This window comes from Erythrolamprus reginae, chromosome 3, assembly GCF_031021105.1.
Source record: "Erythrolamprus reginae isolate rEryReg1 chromosome 3, rEryReg1.hap1, whole genome shotgun sequence".
NCBI classification, from domain to species: Eukaryota; Metazoa; Chordata; class Lepidosauria; order Squamata; family Dipsadidae; genus Erythrolamprus; species Erythrolamprus reginae.
The window spans coordinates 221,452,492-221,470,890 of record NC_091952.1 but is presented as its reverse complement, the minus strand read 5'-3'; the positions used below and the strand labels follow the sequence as shown (position 1 = coordinate 221,470,890).

General features: G+C 36.9%; 1 long non-coding RNA gene across 1 annotated transcript; it reads right to left on the bottom strand.

The window, feature by feature from the left end:
- Nucleotides 1–9,081: 9,081 nt before the first annotated feature.
- On the bottom strand, nucleotides 9,082–12,596 carry LOC139165959 (uncharacterized). The gene is made up of 3 exons (XR_011558854.1): nucleotides 12,549–12,596; nucleotides 11,368–11,483; nucleotides 9,082–9,132 (listed from the first exon to the last, which is right to left on the bottom strand). It is a non-coding gene; the product is annotated as an uncharacterized lncRNA (long non-coding RNA).
- Nucleotides 12,597–18,399: the final 5,803 nt, after the last annotated feature.

The following is an 18,399-nucleotide window of genomic DNA, read 5'->3' as shown; positions in this document are numbered from 1 at the left end:
AGTGGAAGAGCAACAAGTATACGCTGGGATGTTTGAGATCGAAGGTAGTCCTGACATGTGCTCCCTCAGTGCCGATTATCCCTTCTTCTGAGTGTTGATTGCTAGGGAGGAAGGAGTGTACGATCTCCCCTGGCCAGAGCCGCAATGCCCAATTTTTGAGGAGATGAAACCCTGAAACTGCTGCAGTAATGTCGGGCAGATCAATCAGAGCAAGGGCCAGGCCCCAGAATGCTCGACCTTGCAGTTAACTACAGCACGGATAGAGCGGAAGCTCTCCACAATCCTGTCAGCTCTCCAGCTGGCAATTGAGAACCACAAAGAACTCACGCTTGGAAGATGTTCTGTATCTTTGGAATAGTTCTGTCACAAAGACTGTAAACTGTCAATAGTATGGAGAGACCACATATCTAAGGACTGGGTCATAACTGGGGATTCCAGGCAAGGTGGAGTCCTCAAAGTCAAACAGACTCAGTCCTCATCTGATTGGATGAGGTTAATTCTTCCACCAGCTATGGGGAATTTATCAAATCGCATACCATAACTATTATAGTATTATTTTCCATTGTTTTTATTTTTTGTTAGTTTAATCACTAAAACATTCAACTGTCAGTCAACACCATCTTCTTCCTATGGTAGCCTGCAACAATGCAGTATTGTATTGAAAATATATTCATAAATATTACAAAATACCAACAATTTTAATTGCACCCAACAGGCTAGAGACTGAAAGTATCTATCTTTTTTTTACCTAGATAATAAAACAAACATACAAATAGACAAATAAAAGCAAAACAGTAAATGAAACAAAACATATAATTACAGACATTTGGGAAAAATAATTTCCCCACTCTTTTAGACTATTTGATAAGAGAAATTTTCCCTCTTAAATTGGTATTCATTTATTAACATAATGCTTTGCTTTGCTTTGCTTAGACTTTTCTAATTTGCAATTTATTTATTTTATCATTGTCCTTTTCTCTAGCCAATTGTAGAGATTTCCCCATATCTTATAATATTCTGTATCTTCTTTTCCTTCTAATTTTTTGGACATTCTGTCCATCTCTGCACATTCTAGTAGCTTTTTAATAATTATACCTTCTTCCGGTATTCTGTCTGCTTTCCATTGCTGGGTGTAAGCTATCCTAGCAGCTGTCAATATATGGATGGCCAAATACCTAATTACTTTTTTAATTTTTGTATTAAAGATGCCCAATAAATATAGTTCTGATTTTTTTTCAAATTCTTGCGATGTTATTTCTTTTAACCAATCTGCTATCTTATTCCAATACTTCTTAGCCACTGGGCAAGTCCACCATTGATGGTAGAATGTCCCTTTTTCTTTTTTTACATTTCCATCACAATGGTGAGACTTTCGGGAACATTGTAGAAATTCTTTCCGGAGATAAATGCCACCTGTAAAATATCTTATACTGGTTTTCCTTGAACGTCATAGACGTTGTCATCTGCCAGTTATGAATCCAAAGCTTTTCCCACTTTTCCATATCTATCATGTGTTCTGCCGGGCTCTCTGAAAGGAGCCTCCCGAAAATTCAAGGGTACAAATTTCAGACACACCCATGTTTGAAAATTCAAAACAATGTTCTTTATCACAAAATTCAAAATAAACTAAGCACTCTTTTTGTATTGCAAAGAGCACTCTTCCCAAAACAACTGGGTAGTGTGTACAGTTTCCCTTAAGCAGTCATTAAGTACTTAGCTAGCAGTTGTGAAGAAACTTCACACCCCTTCTTCTTCCAATGAAGTGAGACACACACACACACACATGTTGCTCTGCTTTGGTTTCAAAGGCGTGAAAAAGCAACAAAGTCCAGCCCTAATTACTGGAGCCCCACCCAAACACAGATGGCCTACCTTATTTCCTATAATATGTTCTAACTTGGTCTCTTCTATGCATAATTGCGTGGGTCCAAAACATCATCATCTGAATCAACGAAAGATAAGGGAGATTGACTGCCTTGGCTGTGTGCCAAGCCCTCCTCTGCCGAGTCACTCCCACCTTCTTCGTCGGAGGAAACTAAACTCTGAACTGATTCTGTCGGCAATAACACAGGCCTGTGACATGTTGAATTTTTCCCTGCATCCACCTCCCCATTCCCTGGGGCAGGAGCTGGGCCAGAGCCAACCACAACATTATGTATCCAAAATTTGTTCCCCAACTTATCATAGTTTCTTTTACAATTCCACTTCTGTTTCGTACCTAATCAAATATTTGTATACTTTCCCAATTAATTTTTCCTCGCTCCCTAAGAGTATCTTGTCCAGGTCTCCCCTCCCCACCTGAAAATCATGTTCCTGACTGAAAGTATCTATCAACAGACAACATAATATGAACTATTCAATTTTTAAAAAGGCAACAAGTGCATGTTTGAATCTAAAATGAGGCTATTCATAAACTTCTAAGGTCTATGATAGACTTTCTGTACTATCCACCATGGCTGGTGGATGATTTTAATAGCAGAACAGTGGATAGTTAGCTTAGCAGGTGTGGTCACCGCAATTATGAAAGCCCCCTCAGTATTTGATTCCATTTGTATTCTACTTGCAAAGGTCTCTGATATTCTGTATACACAAGTTGCAGTCTCTAAATATAAAACCATCTTTCAATATTTTGCTTCCTAATCCCTATTTAAATATACAATACGGCCATTCCTTGACCCAATTATGTTCTGCAACCGCTTAGTTATGCGCAGTGCATAGGCACCCACATACAATAGTATAATTAAAATGTAAGGCAGCTTCCCACCCATCCCGGATGCACCAGAAAAGAGAAAGAAGATCAAAAGCTCCAGATGCTCTAACTTGTTTCGTTGGAGAAATTGCCAACCAAACCAGACACGAACAGAATATAATTAGGTGAGAAATAACAGGATCTAAGATCAAGATGAAGAATGATGAGCAAGTAGATGACTAAATATTTTAGCATTTCATTAATAAATGTCATCAGGATAACGGAGCAGGATTTTTATTTCTTCAAATAGCAACAAAAATGGAATGTGGCATAGAACATATAATTTTCTTGAAAGTGAATGTATGCATTACCCTCCTGGGGAAAAAAGTCTGTCTTGCAACAACCATCTGGAACTGTTTAACTGAGTTCATGCCTTGCCTTACAGTTATGCAGCTCACTTTTGATCTTATTAAAATTTGAACCTCAGGATTACAAAACATTCCAAATTCTACAAACAATATGCAAACAGATGCACCAAAAAAATGATGGCAACCTTTGCAGAGGCACATTTCAATGTATTTTTTTTCCTATTTGCTATTGCAAACTTGTTTTCCATTTGGATTTGGGAATTTCATTTTTAATTTTGCATCACTAAAGTAACTAGATAGGAAAAAAAATAAGGTGATTACCCGTAGATGAAAGAAGGCAGAATTATGGACAGTAGAAGTGATGCAAAAAAAACCCTAAGACTCCTGAGAAAATGTTTTCAAAAAAAGTCTGTTTAGGAAGAAATGATTCTCAGGAAAATCATTAAAATATTTGTAAACCAAAAAGAAAAAGAAAAGGTCCAATGTATATTTCAAGTTTGTGTGGATGACAAAGCATTATTTTATACACCTTTTATTTTTTAAATATGCATAGGTTATATATACAATGCATATAAAGTTGAATTATAAGCACAATATTCCTATTTAATAGTTTGGCTAATTACTTGAATAATTTACATACTATTTATATGCAGAGGGACACAGAGGGGGGAAAAAATCTGATATGTATTCAACATTTTTTTAAAATAGATTTCTTACTCAGGCTCTTATGAAATTTCTTCTCCACTGTGTCTTAAGCGGGCATAAAGAAGCAAAATACTACAAAATGAAAAAGATACACTATTTTATGTTCCAATACTCCATTGTTTTAACATTCTCAGCCATTCTTCTTTGTACAGACACTGGCTGTTTAGTAACTGCAGTAAGGTGCCTAACACAACAGCTAGATTGCTCAATGGAATATTTTGAAGTGTACATTTAGATAACAATACATGTCCACATCCTACTGGGAATTTGAAAGGCCCTAAGCTGCTCTGGTCAGGTTATTCAAGCTACCACCTTACTCAAAACAAGGCTTTCATTATTGCACCAAAAAAAAATCTAATTGTGCCACAGCTGACTTCTAAGAATGCACAGAAAGTCATTCTCTGTTGTGGCATCTATTGTGTGATGTTATCGTCCCTGAAATTAAGAAGACTTTTAATACTAAATGCTCTCATTAATTAAATATCTTGTGGCATTTTTCTGCCAGTTTTATCAGCTATCGCAAATAATTTCAACCTTAAAGAATTTTGATATTTGTTATTATAGATATTTGTTTCTATATTTAATTGTACCTCATTATTGTTGTCAAATATTTTATACTTTAAATTATTTTACAGTACAATGGCACTTAGTACTAATTGGTTCCAGGGAGAACAATGAGTATCAAAAACTATGAATACCAAACATTTTTCCCCATAAGTAATAATGTTGTGAATCACAAGGCTGCCAACGCCAAAAAGTTCTAGCTTGTACACTGAGTAACAAACTATGAGTACCAAGATAACATTTTTGCATTAAAATGCACTGAGTACCAAATTTGATGAGTTCCAAATTACCACTATAAACCGTTTTGGTTAAAGTCAAGTAACACTGTGAAACATCATTCCTTCCTTCAATTACGCAGGTCATTCATCCCGGGTTTTGATTTTTTTAAAAAAATGTGAATAATTCTGACCCAATGTTTGGATTAGACAACCAAGTTCCTCAGGTTTTCACCTGTTTCACTTGTCTTACAAGCTGAAGGTCTTTGTTTAAGAATGGCTTAGATGTCTCACCATCATCTCTGTGCAGGCAGCTGTCTCCTTACACTGTATTATCCAACACTTGCAACTTATTTACTCATCTACTTCCTCTATTCGCAATGCATTCAGTGTGAATACACAAATACTGTGGAGTCCATAGTGTTCCCCGAGCTTGTTTTCTGCAGGCATTTCTTTACCCATCTAGGCAACATCTTCAGTACTAGAAAGGAGCAGGCTTTGTTCTGTGTATAGCTTTGTTCTATGTATAGCTGTGTATAGTTCTGTGTATAGAGAACCATCTTTCAGCTGTGGCGAGGGGGGCGTTTGCCCAGGTTCGCCTGGTGCACCAGTTGCGGCCCTATTTGGACCAGGAGTCACTGCTCACAGTCACTCATGCCCTCATCACCTCGAGGCTCGACTATCTACATGGGGCTACCTTGGAAAAGTGTTCAGAAACTTCAGATCGTGCAGAATGCATCTGCGAGAGCAATCATGGGCTTCCCTAAATATGCCCATGTTACACCAACACTCCACAGTCTGCATTGGTTGCTGATCGGTTTCCGATCACAATTCAAAGTGTTGGTTATGACCTATAAAGCCCTTCATGGCATCGGACCAGAATATCTCCGGGACCGCCTTCTGCCGCACGAATCCCAGCGACCAGTTAGGTCCCACAGAGTTGGCATTCTCCGGGTCCTGTCGAATAAACAATGTCATTTGGCGGGACCCAGGGGAAGAGCCTTCTCTGTGGCGGCCTCGACCCTCTGGAACAAGCTCCTTCCAGAGATCAGAGTTGTCCCCATCCTCCTTGCCTTTCGTAAGCTCTTTAAAACCCCTCTCTGTCGTAAGGCATGGGGGAATTGAGACATTCCTTTCCCCCTAGGCCTATACAATTTATGCATGGTATGTTTGTATGTACATTTGGTTTTTAATAAGGGTTTTTAACTATTTTAAATATTAGATTTGTCATATGCTGTTTTATTATTTTTGTTAGCCTCCTCGAGTCTACGGAGAGGGGTGGCATACAAATCAAATCAAATCAAATCAAATCAAATCAAATCAAATCAAATCAAATCAAATAAATAAATAAATAAATAAATAAATAAATAAATAAATAAATAAGATAGCTTTCATTGTCAGCACTGATTGTAGTGCTAATTTTTCCTTGGTAGTTCCTTGCTTAGGTTGTTGCTTTGCTGCCACCTAAGTAGTTAATGAAACATAGAAACATAGAAACATAGAAGTCTGACGGCAGAAAAAGACCTCATGGTCCAGCTAGTCTGCCTTTATACTATTTTCTGTATTTTATCTTAGGATGGATATATGTTTATCCCAGGCATGTTTAAATTCATTTACTGTGGATTTATCTACCACGTCTGCTGGAAGTTTGTTCCAAGAATCTACTACTCTTTCAGTAAAATAATATTTTCTCATGTTGCTTTTGATCTTTCCCCCAACTAACCTCAGATTGTGTCCCCTTGTTCTTGTGTTCACTTTCCTATTAAAAACACTTCCCTCCTGGACCTTATTTAACCCTTTAATATATTTAAATGTTTCAATCATGTCCCCCCTTTTCCTTCTGTCGTCCAGACTATACAGATTGAGTTCATTAAGTCTTTCCTGATACGTTTTATGCTTCAGACCTTCCACCATTCTTGTAGCCCGTCTTTGGACCCGTTCAATTTTGTCAATATCTTTTTGTAGGTGAGGTCTCCAGAACTGAACACAGTATTCCAAATGTGGTCTCAGAAAACAGTTCTGCAGGAAAACAATCATGCTCCGACATGGACTCCATAGTTCAACCCCGAGCTACATGTATTCACTTCTATGGTGCCACCAATATTATGTTTTGTGGGATTTGGGATTATACGAGAACTACCCTCAAAGTAAATTCAAATAACATCATGAAAATAAAGTAAAACATAATGAAAGGCAACACACAGGAACCACAATAATACAACCCTTTACATGTCTACGGAGAGAGAGGTCTCATTTAATTTAATGGATCATACTCACCCAAGGATGATATGGTGTCAACGCCCTAAATAGCATCTGAGAAATAAATCAGATTCCAGTCCAATTCTCTCATCCAAAGTTTGATTTATTATCAGAGCCATGTTGGTCACACCATTGCCATCCCTATACTATACTAACCCAGATTCCCTCCGGGACTGCCTTCTGCTGCATGAGTCCCAGCGACCGGTTAGGTCCCACAGAGTCAGCCTTCTCCAGGTCCCGTCAACTAGACAATGTCATTTGACGGGTCTTAGGGGAAGAGCTTTCTCCGTGGGGGGCCCGGCCCTCTGGAATCAGCTCCCCCCAGAGATTCTCACTGCCCCCCAACCCTCCTCATCTTCCGTAAAAGTTTAAAGACCTATCTGTGCCACCTGGCTTGGGGCCATTAGACCCTGGCCCCCTGGCCAACAAGTGTAGTATATCTTGCTGTGTGAATGGGAATGATTTTAAATGTTATTAGAGTTTTTAAAGATTTTTAGCTATATTAATTGGATTTTTTAGATATGTATTTTGTATATTGTTTTGATATGTTGTGAGCCACCCTGAGTCCTCGGAGAGCGGCGGCATACAAATCCAATAGATAGATAGATAGATAGATAGATAGATAGATAGATAGATAGATAGATAGATAGATAGGCAGGCAGGCAGGCAGGCAGGCAGGCAGGCAGGCAGGCAGGCAGGCAGGCAGGCAGGCAGGCAGGCAGGCAGGCAGGCAGGCAGGCAGGCAGGCAGGCAGGCAGGCAGGCAGGCAGGCAGGCAGATATAGATAGATAGACAGACAGACAGACAGACAGACAGACAGACAGACAGACAGACAGACAAACAAACGAACAAGCTTCCAGTACCCCACCCAGGTTAGGGTTTATCCCCCATCCCCACACCCATAAGTTCATTACGAGGACCAGTCCGAGTGCAGGGGTTTTACCAACTTCCTCTTTACATCCATTGGTGGAGAACAAAGGATGCTCTTGGACTATAAGAAAGGAATTTGTTGTGGCTAGTAACTTTCCCTCTCTGCAACTACCCCTCCCAGTTCCCATAATACTATTCTACTGTGGCAGGCCAAAGTGTCTAACTCCAAATGATGATTTTGGCCTGACATATGGACTTCATAAAGCACTGGGAACTTAAGAAAACAAAAAGCATGCCTGGTTTTTTAAAAAAGTCTTTATGAGAGAAAATCATGTTTCTTAATGTTGATAAGGCTGCTTTAAAAAATGGTATATACACACCCAGTCATTCATGCACTTACATACTAAAGCTACACTAAAGCATAGATATCAAGGTAAGGCTGATTTAAAAAGCGTACTTTACAAATAAAAATTAATAAAATTATATGAGATACTCACATACATATTAAAAAAATACAGGGAAGATTGTTCATATTTTTAACCAGCATTGGAAAGAAACAGAGGATATTCTAGGAGGTTTTAAAGACAGCCTTACAACATATTTATTGAACAAACCAACAAACTTTTCCAGCTTCAATGCAGTCAGCCCTGTTATCTTCTTACTGAATAGTGCCACCCAAAGGATCATTTGCAGCATAAATTCACCTACAGTGCATAACAAAGTGATATTTTATTCTAAGAAAACATTTCTTAAGCTTGGAGGGCACCAGAGTGGAAAAAGATATCCCAAAATAAAGGTTATATGGAGCACTGAATGATCAAAATGTTACCATGATTAATGCCACTTTACACATTGTATTCACAATGCAATCAGAGAATATATATTTTGCCTGCAAAGGGTCTAAGGTACAATTCTGGCATCTCAGGGAAAAAAGGGAGAAATATTATTGTAAAGGAAACTCCTTTTGCTGTACTGTAAATAATGAACAACTAATCCAAAATTTTTGTCTGTGAATAGCTGGAAAGAAACCATTGTAAAATGGGGAAAAAGTATGATTTGGGAAAAGGGAAGCCTAGGAGGAAAAAAAAAGACATTTTCATCTCAGCCTTTTGATAATGGTTATAATGACCCAGGGAATGAACTGATATTTCTTCTAAAGCTATGAAATTGGATTAATAAAATAGATAGATGGAAACACAAGATTTTATATTAGAAATCCACCCACACAAATCACTTCCTTTTTTAGAATCAACAAGTGATATTAGCAAATGCAGGGAGGGAGCACCAAATTGTGGAAATTAGGCATCTTCAAGCCTTGTAAATGATGGATGGGAAGTCTTTCAAAGGGATATTTTGCTCAAGTCATCATCAAAGCACGTTTTCCTTCAAAGTTCTGTACAATTCTAATGGCTACTAAGGTATATTGTCTGCGACATCCTCTCCTCATCATCATCTGGAAATACTGCGGCATAAAGGTATGATTAGTAAACATAATTAGTAAACATATATCCATCCTAAGATAAAACACAGGAAATAGTATAAGGGCAGACTAGATGGACCATGAGGTCTTTTTCTGCCGTCAGTCTTCTATGTTTCTATGTTTCTATAACCCATTTCACCCTACCTGTTCAATATATACTGAGAGAGTGTTTGAAGCCTTATAGTAATAATCAAAAGCATATGCATTGGTCTTCATGTGCCTGAAATATGCAGCAATTTGTGAAAAGCTGACCTTACAGAACATGGAAAAGAAATATATAAGTCCCCATTTCTTTCAGATCAGTAATCTGAACTGGGACTGACTGCTTTGATAGTTAAGGCCGCTATCTGTTCCAACCTTTGCTGACAGCCTTTTAGTTAAAGATACCAAATATTGATTCTAGTACTTTTGGTGTTCCATTGAAGTGCAATCTGTTCTCAACTGAGGGAACATACAAGACATATTGATTTTCTATTAAAAAGTCAGGCCAATTGCTTTGTAAAACAGAATAAAAAAAGGTTCAACTGATGAGCCACTAAGTTTTCTTAGAGAAAATTGCTTCATAAAATAATAAAAATAAATGTACAGATTATCCCCGGGACACCTTTACAAATTAATTACTTAATATTTTTTCTAGTGTGTCATTATTTAGGTGGGTTTTTTTAAAAAAAGCTTTTTTTAACAGAAACAACCAAAAACTTTAAGTTAAAATCCTCAAGGAATTGTCCCTCATCAATGCTAAAAAAGTGAAAACATCAAATTAAAGATATCATCTTGAAGGTCTTTTAAAAAATGCTACAAACAGGAAGTCACTGTGTAGCAAATTGTAGCAATATCTAAAACAGTTTTATGCAAGCCATTTTTCAGTTTCTTTTTCAATTTTTGGTAAAATGTTCAAAAGAAACAGGCAATTTGAAATGTCATTGTAACAGAACTAAGATTTAACTGATTCATTGCCATAAAAGATGGCCTGCACTCAAAATACTGAATATGTACAAGATAAAAATAGGAGAGGGAGAGATGGAAAATATATCTCTTTCTCTGAATATCTCTTTCTATGAGTCATAGCTCTGATTCATACTTATTAAAAGCCCAATAACTTTTGACAATATTTTTAAAATTTATTGTTCCATAAAGCCATCTGTGAACACTCATTATACACCTTATATACTCACCAAAGTTTGAGATTTTCATTAATTATTATCTTGATTTGTTAATTAACTTATGTAATATTAATATATTTAATACAACTATACTATATATATTATCCAAGTCTTTGGAGAGAGGCATACAAATCTAATAAATTATTACTATTATTATTATTAATTATTATTATTTTTGTATTGTGCTATATTGTGTTATGTTGTGTTATGTAGTGTAGTGTAGCATTGTGTTGTGTTATTTATAGTATTATATTATATTATATTGTTATATTATATTGTTATGTTATGTTATGTTATATTGTTATATTATATTGTTATGTTATGTTATATTATGTTTATATTATATTAATTATATTATATTATATTATATTATATTATATTATATTATATTATATTATATTATATTATATTATATTATATTATATTATATTATATTATATTATATTATATTATATTATATTATATTATATTATATTATATTATATTATATTATATTATATTATATTATATTATATTATATTATATTATAGTCTCAATTATCCAAACAGGCGGGCTGATAGTCGAATAGCTGAAAATGATGGATAATCTGGAGGGTCTAAGAAAAGCCTTGAAATCACTATGAATTGCAAACGCCATAGTCCTCTGCTACCTTCTGCAATGTCTCTCCATTGTCCAGTCTCTTGATTGCCTCAAGTTTCTGCTCCACTGGTACAATGACCTTCTTCCTTTTCATTACAATGTTTGGGGACGTGTTTGGGTGCCTGACTCTGCACGTCGTCTTTCCCCTTGTGGCTGCCATGTTTGGGGACATATCTGGGGGCGTAGAAATGCCTACGGCCATGCCTCTGGAGAGCCACCATGTCGGATGATCCAGAATGTTGGATGACCGAAGAACGGATAATCGAGAATCTACTGTATATTCTATTATATTTTATTATGTTAGGTTAGGTTAAGTTAAGTTAGGTTAGGCTAGGCTAGGCTATATTATATTATAATAAAAATATAATACAGTGGAAAGACATTCCTGCAGAAGTTAAGAAGAAATTGGAGCAACCTTTTGTCTGCAGTGATATAGGGTTTCCTGCTTGACCTGGAGGTTGGACTAGAAGACATCCGAGATCCCTTCCAGCTTTGTTATTCAGTTATTTTTTAGTGATATCTTCAGTTTTCCTGGAATAAGCACAATATTTTCCTTCAATAAACCATTTCTTTCAACAGTGGAGTTGATAAGCTAAATAATCATAAGGAGTATATCTGCAAGAGTTCCAGATATTTAAATACATGGAAGCTGCCAGAATTAATAATAGAGATTTACATCCTGCTCCAAGAGGAGCAGAACATAAATTTTAATATATCCCAAGCACAGATATATGCAAATCAGCCAGCATTACACATGCTTGATTTTGCTTTACATGCTATTTTCTTCCTGTAGAAGAGAAGCACCGATTAATCTGATTTTTTAGAAATATTAAAATAAATTATAAACACAATTGGTTATATTTGTATTGTTCTAAATACTTACAAACTGTAGTCCTATATTGACCAGAGCTTACAGTAATAGAAAAATGTTATACTGAACCGAAAAACAAACAGTTGATTTATTGCCTCCAATAATTAAATCTATACATGAATTCTGCTTAGGTAAAGAATACAGCTTTTGTCAAATATTTACTTTTTTAAAAGGCACAAGAACCTTACAGTCTAGCATTCTGAAGACGAAGAAAACATTTTTATGATAGAAACAGAAATCCAAGCTCAGAAAATTTCTTCTTTACCATAATAAAATCAAATTTCCAAAACAGATTGGGGCAAGTATATTTGCACTGGACTGATAAAGTTTCCCTTCCCATCTTTGAGTATATATTATGGAGGTGGGGGGATCAGAATGACTTCATTACTTTGCAGCTAGGAAGCATATTGCAATTTGGGAGCATATAAAAGGTGCACTCTAAAAATATATGGCAAGAGACATTTACCTGTCTGTGAAATGGCTGCCCTAGTAGATATGGCAAGCCATAAAATATCCAGTTACCAAAAGGTAATCTAGATGACCGAGAACACTATTATCTTAGCCAAAGTATAGAGGGAAAAGAAGATGTCCTTGATGAGATAAGATAGTTCCATTACCAAAGCTACATCTTAGACAAATAGCCCTCTAATTCACATCACTATAAGAGGGGAAGCAGGTAAAGCAATATCAATCTTTTAAGATTCGGTTACAGCAGTCCATCTTACCTGAGGTACCTAAGTTGAGTTTTAGACTTCCGTGGAGTTTACTTCTTGGTCTGCTCTATATAATGAAGATAACATAAAGGCTTTCTTATAAGAAAATAGGATGCCAGAATCTGGTGCTTTGCTTCTCAGTATATCAGCTTTAAAAAAAAAACCTGCCCATTTTTAAACTTTCTTTCTTAATGATTGGGAAAAAAAGGAAAACATGGAAAACCCTAGAAATATTATAATAGGTTGAAGGGGAAAATCTACAGATTTATATAATTTAAATATAGATTTTTTAAAATGTTTGTTTATTGATTGATTGATTGATTGATTGATTGATTGATTGATTGGATTTGTATGCCGCCCCTCTCCGGAGACTCGGGGCGGCTAACAGCAACAATAAAGCAGTGTACAATAGTAGTCTGATGTTAGAAATAATTAAAAGCCCATTAATATATATAAAAAAAGTTTAGGGGACTCAAAGATGTTCAAATACCTTTTATATTCCATGATATAATTATTAATGTAAAATTCATATAACTTGTGACAGTGTGGAAAAGTAGTGCTGTAATTTACATTCTCTACCTTTATTTTTAATCTTTTTTTTTTGTGCTGTAATTTGCATTGTCTACCCTTGCTTTTATTTTATTATTTATTTTATTTATTCTATTTTTATGCCGCCCTTCTTCTTAGACTCGGGGCAGCTTACAACATGTTAGCAATAGCGCTTCTTAACAGAGCCAGCCTATTGCCCCCACAATCCGGGTCCTCATTTTGCCTACCTCGGAAGGATGGAAGGCTGAGTCAACCTTGAGCCGGTGATGAGATTTGAACCGCTGACTTACAGATCTACAGTCAGCTTCAGTGGCCTGCAGTAGAGCACTCTACCTGCTGCGCCACCCCGGCTCATTTTATCTTTCCTTCAGCCAAAAGTATATAAGCTACAACTCTGCCTTTGCTCAGCATTGCTCAAGAAATAGCCACTGCTTTGTCTGGAGCCCAATCTGTACTGCATTGAGATGCAGGTGGAATAACACATGTACGACAGAATGGGTTAATGAGTCACATTATTAATTAATTAATTAATTAATTAATTATTGCTGCCAGCCTTAGACCTGCAGAGGTGAACCAGAGGGGTGGAAAAACCTTGTCAATAACATTTCTAAGCAACTAAGGGCGAAAGCTCCTTGCCAGGTAAAGGGGAGGGATCAACAACCCCTTTCCCTGCTCTTGGCCATGCCGACTGTATGTGGGAGGACTCACCCCCATTTCCCCTCATGAGCTCCTGGTCAGCAAGCCCCAAGGACCTCCCCCCTCCATTACTCAGGCTAGGCCTGCCCTGAGCTTATGGCAAGGGGCCGCCCATCACCTTCCAAAAGGTGCCTTAAAGGAGATCACCAATTGAATCACCATGCAAAAGGGACATGGCAGCACGAGGGGATGCCTTAAATAGTGTCCCCTTGCTCTGCCCCAAGATGCTGACTGCGTACGCGCAGCCGGCGTGGAGCCTTCTGGGGAATCCCGTGTCCTTATGCAAGATCCCCCATCGCCAAGTGGTTACCCAGGAAAGGCGGCCTCTCCCTTCCGTATGTTGCAGCCCCCACCGCAACTGTTGCTGGCAGGGAGGGCTGCCAACGGGGATTTGTTACAGATGCTTGCTAATAAAACTATGTTGCATCTTCAAAATGATTTGATTCCTCTAGTGAGCCAGGTCTGGTCCATGACGTCAGTTAAAAGTACATGCTTCCTGTAATTGATTGACCACTCTCTCATCATTGTATAGGAATTTGAGCCCATCCCTTCAATGCTGAACTGCTTCAGCCCAGTATCACCTGTGCATCTTCTAGCATAAACTTCCCCTTTTCAGGCCCTGCCACAATGTTTCTAGGAAGTTGCAATTGGCTTTTGATCTTGTATTCCAAACCTTCAAATTCTCTTTTTTCCGATATTCTGAAAAAATAAATAATTTAGAATGTTAAAATATAAACTCCAAAATGGTAAGGGGGCAGAAAAATGCAAAAACAAAGAAAAACTAGACAAAAGAAAAGAAATGTGCATAAAAGGGGAAAAAAGATATACATTGTCCTCCCTTCCCATTTAAATTCTGATAAATATATTTCAAGAATAATAGTTTCTCCCCCTGCAAAACAGGTACATCAAATTTTCAATTCATTCATTCCTGATGGATCTCTTCTTTGGCAGTACCACATGTATTGCATATTTAGTATTCTTATCTTACTCCTTGGCTCATCCATACTTTAGTTGCAACTGACAGACAGCCTGCTATTCTCCTACAGAATTTTGTGATACAAAGCAGAATTCATGTTTCCTCCACTGATAGCAAATTGTCCAGATCCTGACCCAGCAGAATAACCACGAACCATGACATTATTGTCTCAGTGCTTGTCAGATGGTATCAGGTTTTTACTGCAAAATATATTATGGTTTCCACCAGACATAACAACTGACATTATCAGTCTTCCGTCAGAAAACAAGGCAAAAACTTTAATAGTAAATTTCCAAGCACACAAAAGTTCATCTAAGTATGTTTATTGTAGAAAAGTTATGAAGCAATTACAAAAAACATTTCAGCAAATGCTGTATGTATATCTCAATCTATAATCTATAATGAATCTATAATGCTGTATATCTCAATCTATAATGAATTCAATGTTCAAGTATTGGTGTATCTTCCTTTCATTCTCTAAATGCAGAAAGCTGTCTTTTGGGTGGGAGTATAGTTTTAACACTTGCTCGATTTTGGTAATTGACTGATTACTACTATTAGCCTTACTGCTTTCTATTGTGGAATCTTGTTCTCATATCTATGTAGCAAGACAACTACCACTTTTGATTCACCTGAAAATAATACATTCTGCTAAAAGCAGGGGTGGGCTACTGCCCGGACTAGTGGGGTGTGGAAATGCAGTGGGCTGGCGAAAATGGAACTCTGCCCCAGAGCACCCAATTTGCACTGAAAGATGTTGAAAGAAAATGCAGGGCACCCTGCATAAGCCAAGCCCACAGTGTGGTAGTAAAAATTTTGGTAGCCCTTCACTGGCTAGAAGGATAATCTAATGAGTTTTGCAAGTTTGAGATGAACATCTATGCTATTGGCAAGTAATGGCTTCTTTCTCATTGATATTTTTCCTAATTGTTTTTAATGTTTGAATCATGAGCACAGATTTAGGACATGCAAATATATGGGTATATTTCTGAGGTTCTCTGCGACTTCCTGACCTAAACTCATATATATCAAATTAAATTTTAGTGGAAGTCACCAGGAATTTCTTTTGAGTATAATGTGTCTCTAGAATCTGCCTTAAGAATTTCGTGATGTGGAGAGTCAAAGGTGGTGAAATGTATAAACGATAAGACTGATTCAAATCAGCCTTGATTATTTAATGGTATATTCATATAATGAGTCCATTAATTGAATTGATTGAATTAGAGAAGCAATTACTTTTTCATAGTTATCCATGCTGTGGATGTGGGATGATGTTTGAAATAAAGGAAACATATCCCAGAATTTTGTATTAATTGTGCACCCAAATTCCCTTTATGCATCATTATGACCTACATGAAATTTTGATGATGATCAAAAGACATATGAAAATTCAGAAAACCAAATGTTGTCTAATACTTTTCTACATAACTATTTACCTACTATTCAGAAAAAAGTATATCACAGATGACAAGAGGAAAAATAGAATTGCTTGCTGGTGATACTGCTAATTCTCTAGAGATCATTAAAATAGAAGATATAAAAATTAGTGCTTCTAAAGCTGCATTTCTAATAATAGCCACTGCCAAAAATATCCAAAACCATAAGCTGAAGAAATCCTGGGAACATCATCATTACCATCAACAACAGTTACCACAAAATTGTATAGAAACCACACAAGAAGAATAAGAGAAATCTTGTCCCATGTACACTTTGTTCTCCTTGGAACAATAGCAATAGCAATAGCACTTAGACTTATATACTGCTTTATAGTGTTTTAGGGACCTCTCTCAGTGGTTTACAGAGTCAGCATATTGCCCCCAACAATCTGGTGTCCTCATTCTACCCACCTTGGAAAGATGGAAGGCTGAATCAACCTTGAGCCTGGTAAGATTTGAACTGCCAAATTGCAGGCAGCCAGCAGCCAGTAGAATTGCCTGCAGTACTGCACTCTAGCCACAGTGCCACCGCAGGATCCCTAGGATCCCTAATTAATATTACTCGGTTCCCTTTCAAGAAACAATATTCCATGAAAAGATTTATTAAAAATTATGCTCAGAGGTTCAGCCAAGGTAGAGGAGAGCTTTTTTAAGAAGTATGCTTTAGGTTGTGTAATGTCTTTCTAACATTACCTGCTATAAAATCAATTTGTATAAGATCATTGAGGTTATTTGTGGTGCGGCTAGGAAATGTTGGGCATGCGCCACTGTTGTTAACAAAGACTGAGCTGAAGAAGGTGTTAAAGAGGTTGGCTTTGACTGATTCATCATTATGGTCTATGTTATTTGGTCCTTTAAGTGGGATGGTTCTAGAGTCTTTGAGTTTATTGTTAACAAAGTTATAGAAGGCATGAGTAGATTTTGTACGTAGAAGGTTTTCTTCTTGAATGATGTGATAATTGGTACATTCAGTCTTTATTTGGTGACACAAATAAAGTTGTCTTTTAAAGTTTAAAATGTGGCCAGCTTTATTTTTGCGCCAAAGAATTCTTTTTTTGGATTGGAGTTTTCTGATTTTTATGGGTAATTTGTTTTTCTTAGTTTTGATGAATATTAAATATAAATATAATTTGATGCCTCTTGGATTTCAAGTAAAAATGTGAAGAAAAGAAAAGCTTTACATTTAGGCAAGGAAAACCAAAGGAATAAGTACAGATTAGGCGATATCTGGCTCAAAAACAGTAACTTTTGGAGGGACCTTGGAATCCTACCAGATGATAACTTAAATATGAGCCAGGAGTGTGAAGCCACTGACAAAGAAGCTAATATAATCCTGGGTTGTATAAACAGAGGCAGAGAATCAAGATCACGTGAAGTACTAGTACTGCTTTATAAGACCAAATCTGGAATACTGCAACTAGTTTTGGTCACCATACTACAAGAAAGATGTTGAGACTTTGGAAAAAGTTCAGAGAAGAGCAACTAAGATGATCAAAGACCTAGAGACTAAAACATATAAAGAATGGGTGCAGGATTTGGGTTTGGCTAGTCTAAAGAAAAAAAGAATTAGGGGTGAATGATAGCAGTATTCTAGTATTTGAGGGGCTGTCACAAAGAAGAGGGGGTCAAATTGTTCTCCAAAGCACCAGAGGGCAGAACAAGAAACAATGGTTGGAAACTAATCAAGGAGAAAAGCAATCTGGAATTAAGGAGAAACTTCCTAATAGCGAAGACAATTAACTCCAGGTCGCTTGGAGCCGTTCCAGGTCCTTGGAGAGGGGCGGCATACAAGTCTAAATAATAATAATAGTAATAATAATAATAATAATAATAATAACAACAACAACAACTACTACTACTACTACTACTACTAGTGGAGCAGCTTGGCTCCAGAAATCGTGGGCACTCCATCACTGGATGTTTTAAGAAGAGCCTAAAGACAGTCACTTATCTAAAATGGTATAGGTTCTCCTGCTTGACCACAGGGCTGGACTATAAGACTTCCAAGGTCCCTGACAGCTCATTCTATTTTAAACACCACAAACGTATTTTACAGCATAATAAGCTGTAAAAGTAAGAGACAAAATAAATTGATCAATATGTAAGTTACTATCATGCTTTTATCTCAGAAACTCTTGGAATCTGTCAAGACCACTAACCATCACTCTCATGACAGACGAACAGCTTCCAGGAAAGAGCAATGAAA